This window comes from Haliotis rufescens, unplaced genomic scaffold (genome assembly GCF_023055435.1).
Source record: "Haliotis rufescens isolate VD_foot unplaced genomic scaffold, xgHalRufe1.0.p SCAF_170, whole genome shotgun sequence".
Taxonomy (NCBI): domain Eukaryota; kingdom Metazoa; phylum Mollusca; class Gastropoda; order Lepetellida; family Haliotidae; genus Haliotis; species Haliotis rufescens.
The window spans coordinates 111210-119115 of record NW_025963858.1 but is presented as its reverse complement, the minus strand read 5'-3'; the positions used below and the strand labels follow the sequence as shown (position 1 = coordinate 119115).

General features: G+C 44.1%; 1 long non-coding RNA gene across 3 annotated transcripts; it reads left to right on the top strand.

Annotated features, from left to right (window-relative positions):
- The first annotated feature begins 417 nt into the window (after positions 1–417).
- LOC125381398 lies at positions 418–7169 on the top strand. 3 transcript variants are annotated; one of them, XR_007221779.1, is made up of 4 exons: positions 418–548; positions 2060–2172; positions 2624–2791; positions 7156–7169. It is a non-coding gene; the product is annotated as an uncharacterized LOC125381398 (long non-coding RNA). The 3 variants fall into 3 exon arrangements; XR_007221780.1 differs by having other exon boundaries at positions 7135–7169; XR_007221778.1 differs by lacking the exon at positions 7156–7169 and having other exon boundaries at positions 2624–2856.
- The last annotated feature ends 737 nt before the right edge of the window (positions 7170–7906 follow it).

Sequence of the window (7906 nt, the reverse complement as noted above, 5' to 3'; positions counted from 1 at the left end):
AATTGTCGTGCATTTGAGATTCATTGACATGCATCCATCAATGGTTATTACTTATAGTAAAAGGAATTTTTGATTTAAAGTTTAAATAGTGCGCTGAGAAATGGTAGAATTTATATAAATATAACATACAATATTCCAGAAATATTATTCATAATCAACGAAAAGCTTTGTTCTTTTCGTTTTCCATTTTATCAGTCGTGTCTGTCTTTGTGGTTTAGGCTTTTCTTGCGTATTTACAAAACTTCAAGTATTATACAATGTGTAGTATTCATCCAGGAACTACTTCCGCAACGTTGTCAACTAATTTGGTACGCAGTATGCGCTGCTCCACCGACCACCTTTCCCCACCCCCCGAGCAAGGCCGAAAGGGGCAACTCACTCCAAGCCAAGCAGTCAAAGGGCAGACAATTTCAGGCATAACCAAACATACAACCGCATGTGCCCCGAGTCATCCGGCCTCATGTCTGGCAGTCAATCACAACCACGACAACAACAGCTTCGGCATGCTAATGCAGTCGTTTCGTCTTAAGGGCGCAGCTTAAACAAAGGTATAGTATAACCCTGTACAATCTTCGTCAGTGCCCGTGTGAAGGCATTCAAATAATATTTCACCTGCACTACATGGTATCGGTCTTCACACTGGTTGACTATACTATGACAATCATTTTTTTTCGCTCATGTATTTCATATATAAGTCATATAGGTAATAACATAACATCTGGCTGTGTTGTGCGATCATTACCATCATATCAAAATACATATATTCAAACTTTTGGTGTTAAGCTTTCACAAGAAAGAATTCCGGGCGTATTCATTACTCAAACACAAGCTCTTACTTATGATGAACAAAAAAATCAAGAACTAAAAATAAAAATGTACAAAATAGAGTAAGACAAAACTGTTTTATTGGCATTCAACAAGTTGGTGAGTAAATAAGAAAACTTCAGTGGATAAGCACTTCTGTGTTTACTTTCGCATCCAGGGATGTATCCATGTTCATTCTTACAGTCATTCAGCTTGACAAGGGCGTGAACTCTATATCGAAACGCTCCAGAAAACCGCTGTGTCTGTCATCCGGATCTGTGCTTTGCAACGTGTTTAAACCTGAATCGAAATAAATACATTTCAATCAATGAAAGTACAAATTTAATATATCATCCTGATCAGCTCCACGTTAGACAATGTTATTTGCCTGTTTACTGGTTAGGGATACCTTCAGGGAATTACCAAATACATATGTATGCATCGCATAATGAATGACTTGGCTAATTAAAACTTAGTATTTGTTTGTTGGCTATGTGATCAGAAGAGGTCCGAATCCGTACATGTGTTTCGTGTCGGATTGGCGTCCAGTCTGCATTGCGGGCCCGTTTCACAAAGAGATCGTAGCGCTAAGACGGTCGTAAGTCTATCTTAAAGTATAGGAGTTACGGTAGTCGTAGCCCTACGATCGCTTTGTGAAAAGGGACCCTGCTGTGGTTCGCCTGGCTGATAACGTTCATACTCGTCTCGCGAAGCGCACCCGCCCAGCCATGGTGATTATATGGACGCATCAAACAATTGCTAAACTGAACGAAGCGTTATTATGTCGCAGGTACCCAACACTGGTGTACTGAGTGAGTGAGTGAGTGAGTGAGTGAGTGAGTGAGTGAGTGAGTGATCCCAATTGCTTATATCGATGCTCATGATGTCAATCACTGGATTGTCTGGTCCAGACTCGATTTTTTTTACAGACCGCCTTCATATAGCTGGAATACTGCTGAGTGCGGCGTTAAACAACAAACAAACAAACAAATATTTCAGACTGCCGTCATATTGCTTGAATAGCGCTGAGTGTGGCATTAAGCAACAGACAAACAGACTTGCTGTGTCATACTCTGACTACATGGGATGTTAGTCTTTGTGTTAATCACTGGTTTGTCTGGCCCAGTGTTCATGGCTGACAGCACACAAACAAACATTAAGCACTACTGTCAGTATTCGAAAGTTTCTCCATTATGTGTGAGGTTTTCTGTGTTTGCTGAGTGACGAGATGTGTTGTGTTGTGTTGTGTTGACAGACGTCAGCTTCCACCCACCCCGCCAGCAGACGACGAAGACACGCCACGCCTCCAGCGGCCGACAGTACCCCAGAGGACGGTCATCAACGTGACGCCCGCAGAGAAGGACCAAGGTTAGATACAGCTGTCCTCACACACACCTGAACACTTGGCTGCTGCTAGCTACCACTCACTCACTTACCCACTCACTCACTCACCCACTCTCTCCCACGACCCACTCTCTCATATTCCACTCGCTCCAACGCCCCACTCTCATATTCCACCCTCTCATACACCCCACTCTCGCACATTAGATGGGAACGTTCCCTTGTGGAGAGCCTAGTTTATGTCTTGTGTCTGGTAAAAGTCAGTGTACAGAAAGTAACATCACACTAATGTTTAGCTTGAGAATATCTCCTCACATGGTGTCCACGAACCTCTAACCCCTAAACTCAACCCCTTGTGGCTCCAGAGGATCCCACTGTGTAGCAGCGGAATGTTAACTCAAGTTCGGCTTCTGGGTGCAGGTGTAGTAAGTGTTTAGAGGGAAGGGTGGCAGTGTCTAAGATGTAGCCTGTGTTTCAGGAGTGTCCTATGCGGAGCTAAGGTACGACATCCCCGGCCACACTGTGAAGACCGTTGACACGGAGCCGGACTCGCACTACGACAAACCCCTGCCTGGCGTGCACCCCCTCATCAACACCTCCCCCACGTCGGAGGGCATCTCCAAACACCCGCCGTCACCTGAGGGAGGTACGGCATCAGCATACCAGCATCCTTACACAAGGGGTTGGGGAATTCGGTGGCAATAGGCAATGTTAGGGGCAGATATACCCAAGCAGGAAAGCCATAAATCACTGTGTAGTTACCAGACAATAACAGGGGGGGGGGGGGGGGGGGGGGGGAGATGATGGGGTCAAGGCTGGAAATGGAGGCTATGTAAGCTAGGTTTTGAGACTCTGCAAAAGTTATGCCTTAGGCAGTGATCTCATTATATGAGCTTTTTCCTGTGGCAGCTATTTGCTTTGTTCCCTTCGCCACTTCTATATTGATCTCTTGTTCTGTCTGCAGTATGCATTATTGTTTCTAAACCGTATAAGATCTATGAGAGCAGTGGTCTGCCGTGCTTAACTACTGGAGACTAAATGCTACATATTGCTACAGATAACCACCTTCTGCATCTTGTCTGTATTGTCTATATACACTGCGTTATTATACTGCTCCGAGGATGTTTGTGTGATGTCATATGCACTGCTGTGTAATACAAGTATTATACCACTCCAGGGATGTCTGTGTGTGATACTTACACTACTTAGTAATACAAATATATTGCTACTCCAAGGATGTCTGTGTGGTATATGCCATATGTGAGATGTGTGCAAGCATACATTCACTCATCAGCTGTGTCCCCTATGGAGAGATAGGTGCTGAATCAGCAGTATTACCACAAGCATACATTCACTCATCATACATTCACTCATCATACATTCACTCATCATACATTCACTCATCAGCTGTGTCCCCTATGGAGAGATAGGTGCTGAATCAGCAGTATTACCACTAGCATACATTCACTCATCATACATTTACTCATCATACATTCACTCATCATACATTCACTCATCATACATTTACTCATCATACATTCACTCATCATACATTCACTCATACATTCACTCATCATACATTCACTCATAATACATTCAGTCATCATACATTCACTCATCATACATTCAGTCATCATACATTCACTCATCATACATTCACTCATCATACATTCACTCATCATACATTCACTCATCATACATTCACTCATCAGCTGTGTCCCCTATGAAGAGATAGGTGCTGAATCAGCAGTATTACCACAAGCATACATTCACTCATCATACATTTACTCATCATACATTCAGTCATCATAAATTCACTCATCAGCTGTGTCCCCTATGGAGAGATAGGTGCTGAATCAGCAGTATTACCACTAGCATACATTCACTCATCATACATTTACTCATCATACATTCACTCATCATACATTCACTCATCATACATTTACTCATCATACATTCACTCATCATACATTCACTCATACATTCACTCATCATACATTCACTCATCATACATTCAGTCATCATACATTCACTCATCATACATTCACTCATCAGCTGTGTCCCCTATGGAGAGATAGGAGCTGAATCAGCAGTATTACCACAAGCATACATTCAATCATCATACATTCACTCATCATACATTCACTCTTCATACATTCACTCATCATACATTCACTCATCAGCTGTGTCCTCTATGGAGAGATAGGTACTGAATCAGCAGTATTACCACAAGCATACATTCAGTCATCATACATTCACTCATCAGCTGTGTCCCCTATGGAGAGATAGGTGCTGAATCAGCAGTATTACCACAAGCATACATTCAGTCATCATACATTCACTCATCAGCTGTGTCCCCTATGGAGAGATAGGTGCTGAATCAGCAGTATTACCACAAGCATAGGGTAGTGGGCACCTAATCGGCCTGGAGTCACCATGGGCTTGACGTGCATGCTTATAGAACTCATATCGCCATTTCAATAAAATACTTGTCTGTTGTCTTGGTAACTTGAATACGGTGAGATATTATCCCATGTGAGATATGTCATACTCAGAAAATATCCTGAAGCTTCATGTGTTGACCCTTATGTCTCTGCTTGTGACGCTGAAGTCTTGGCCAGTCTCACTGTCACACTGTCTCACAGTCATGTGGTCACACTGTCACGATCATTTGTCTTCTGTCTTGTGCCGTGCCAGTGATGGAAATTAACTAGAAAAACACAGGCCTTTCGGAATTGTTACTAGTCCTTAAAAAATAAGCAGACTCTCAAATTTCAATCTTTTTCTTTTCTTTTTTTAAAAATATTTTTTATTCAGTTCAGTATATGACATTAGAGTTATACATGGAGTAGCACGTCTTGTAGCATACTTGTTAGGTATAGGTTACCTATACAGCAGACAGCGGGTCAGCAAGTTTAAGTTCGCTACAGGTGTCCATCAAAGTTTACACATGGTGAAAACGGGCAAATATTTGCCATATTTATTAACTAATCTTTTAACTCAATCTTTTAAGACTTGAAAGATGTTTAGCGCAGCGATTTGGGGAATCGAGAGGAAGATAATTAACAGCATGTGTTAAAAAAACGGCCTATAGCTAAGTAGAAGTATGATTATATTAGCCCGAGGTATTTTCTACTGGCCTCGGGCCTATAGGTGAGCGTTAATTTCCACCCTGTGTACTTTTTTGTATTTATGTTGTTGTTTTTTTAAAAACAGTACCATATAAACCACACAGTTATAAAGTGTAAGTAAATATATATATAATTAAATATTGGGATGGTTATAAACAACAATTACCATTTGGGTCCTTCACTCATCTTGAGTACCAGGGCGGTCGGGTAGCCTAGTGGTTAAAGCGTTCGCTCGTCACGCCGAAGACCCGGGTTCAATTCCCGACATGGGTACAATGTGTTAAGCCCATTTCTGGTGTCCCCGCCGTGATATTGCTGGAATATTGCTAAAAGCAACGTAAAACCAAACTCACTCACTCACACTCATCTTGAGTACCATGCAGTTGCGTAGAGTTAGTGACCCATTACCTAGAGTCTGGGATGAGTTCTCTGTGACAGGGTCACTCACTCACTCACTCACTCACTCACTCACTCATCTTGAGTACCATGCAGTAGAGTAGAGTTACTGACCCATCACCTACAGTCTGGGATGAGTTCTCTGTGACAGGGCCACTCACTCACTCACTCACTCACTCACTCATCTTGAGTACCATGCAGTAGAGTAGAGTTACTGACCCATCACCTACAGTCTGGGATGAGTTCTCTGTGACAGGGTCACTCACTCACTCACTCACTCACTCACTCATCTTGAGTACCATGCAGTTGCGTAGAGTTAGTGACCCATCACCTACAGTCTGGGATGAGTTCTCTGTGACAGGGTCACTCACTCACTCACTCACTCATTCACTCACTCACTCACTCACTCACTCACTCACTCATCTTGAGTACCATGCAGTTGCGTAGAGTTAGTGACCCATCACCTACAGTCTGGGATGAGTTCTCTGTGACAGGGTCACTCACTCACTCACTCACTCACTCACTCACTCATCTTGAGTACCATGCAGTAGAGTAGAGTTACTGACCCATCACCTACAGTCTGGGATGAGTTCTCTGTGACAGGGTTGATGGTGTGTCTGTGTACCCTGATGGTGGGGATTTACTGACATCCTTTCAGTCACTGGTTTGTCTGGTCCATTACTCACAGCCTGCCATAGGGATAGAGCTGGAGTAATGCAGTCATCACTCACTCACTCACTCTCATTATCTGCTGAATGAGTTTTGTTTGTTTTGTGTGTTTGTTGTTTAACGCCGCAGTCAGCAATATTCCAGCTATATGACGGTAGTCTGTAAATAATCTTGTCAGGACCAGACATTCCAGTGATTGACATCATGAAAATTGATCCACACGAATGGGATACGATGACATGCATCAACCAAGTCAGCAACCCTGATCACCCGATCCCGTTAGTCGCCTCTTACGACAAGCATAGTCGCCCTTTAAGGCAAGCATGGGTTGCTGAAGACCTATTCTACCCGGGATTCTACGGGATCTTCCCGGATGGCTGAATGAGTAAACACCTCTGCATGGATGTTGACATTAACACTAGGCTGCACAATCACAAGAACTTAGGGCCTAATTCTCACCAATTCCTCAACAAAACAGTTCTGGACGGTTTTACGATGCACTTAACATATCCCTGAATAGTTGTATGCAATGTTCTCTAGACTTTCTTGAGACTTGATGCACTTGTTGAGGTAGAAATATATTACTTTGGCACATATATAACATGTTTGACTTGATCTTTCATGCAAAGCATTCATGTGAACAAACACTTTGTTCCCATATTTTGTTTTTTATGTTGAATTTTTGTCATGCTTGACTCTGCTGTTTTTAAGTTGCATGCCTGTGCTTGCCCTTATTTGCTTACCCAGCATGCTTTGCCTAATGCTTTCCTCATGCTTCACTCACATTTTACAGGAACTATTTTCTCCGTGACAGGAAACGCTCCCCCCAAGTTACATCGACTTCCAAGTGAATATGCCTGCCCACCTGCCCATATGCCCAGGGCCAAACAGCCAGCTCCTGTTCAGTCACAGTAAGTACAGCAAACCTGAGCCTCTCAACCCCACAGTAACACACCTCCCCCACAGTCACACACCTCCCCCGCATACCAACTCCTCCATCCCTCAGACCCACACCTCCACCCCACTATTACACACCTCCCTCCCACAATGACTCACCTCCACCCCACAGGCCCACACCTCCACCCCACTATTACACACCTCCCTCCCACAATGACACACCTCCACCCAACAGGCCCACACCTCCACCCCACTATTACACACCTCCCTCCCACAATGACACACCTCCACCCCACAGACCCACACCTCCACCCCACTATTACACACCTCCACCCCACAGGCCCACACCTCCACCCCACTATTACACACCTCCACCCCACTATTACACACCTCCACCCCACTATTACACACCTCCACCCCACTATTACACACCTCCACCCCACTATTACACACCTCCACCCCACTATTACACACCTCCACCCCACTATTACACACCTCCCTCCCACTATTACACACCTCCACCCCACAGACCCACACCTCCACCCCACAATGACACACCTCCACCCCACAATGACACACCTCCACCCCACTATTACACACCTCCACCCCACAGACCCACACCTCCACCCCACTATTACACACCTCCACCCCACTATTACACACCTCCA